Here is a 318-nt window from a genome sequence, read left to right on the forward strand (position 1 = left end):
CTTCCTCAGTCGGCGTACATCACAGTCAGACTCAGTATCCCTTGTGGAACTTAACGCGCTGGTGCGCTGTGTGGTTCACTGCTTGGGCTTCCTAATGCCAGTGTTTGTGTGGTTGCTTCACCAGGTCATAGATAACGTCTTGGATTAGGTAAGTTAGCTAGTTGTTTACTTCTTCACGGAAAAAGTATTTTTGCTTTGGCAGTGTACGAACGTGGCCACCGAGAGGAATAATATGCATTCGCGTTCATAACTATCACCGCATTCCATTTTCTATTTGCTTTTCTTCATGCATTATTCACTGATTATTGATAAAGGAGC

General features: G+C 43.7%; 1 protein-coding gene across 1 annotated transcript in view; it reads left to right on the forward strand.

Moving 5' to 3' along the window:
* Positions 1-19: 19 nt before the first annotated feature.
* The window catches only part of LOC119588607 (calcium-activated chloride channel regulator 3A-1-like), a gene marked incomplete in the record, with an annotated part of 45835 nt that continues 45536 nt past the window's right edge, over positions 20-318 (forward strand). Inside the window, 1 exon segment of the mRNA XM_037937249.1 lies at positions 20-142.

The sequence above is a fragment of the Penaeus monodon genome, chromosome 24, assembly GCF_015228065.2.
Source record: "Penaeus monodon isolate SGIC_2016 chromosome 24, NSTDA_Pmon_1, whole genome shotgun sequence".
NCBI lineage: Eukaryota > Metazoa > Arthropoda > Malacostraca > Decapoda > Penaeidae > Penaeus > Penaeus monodon.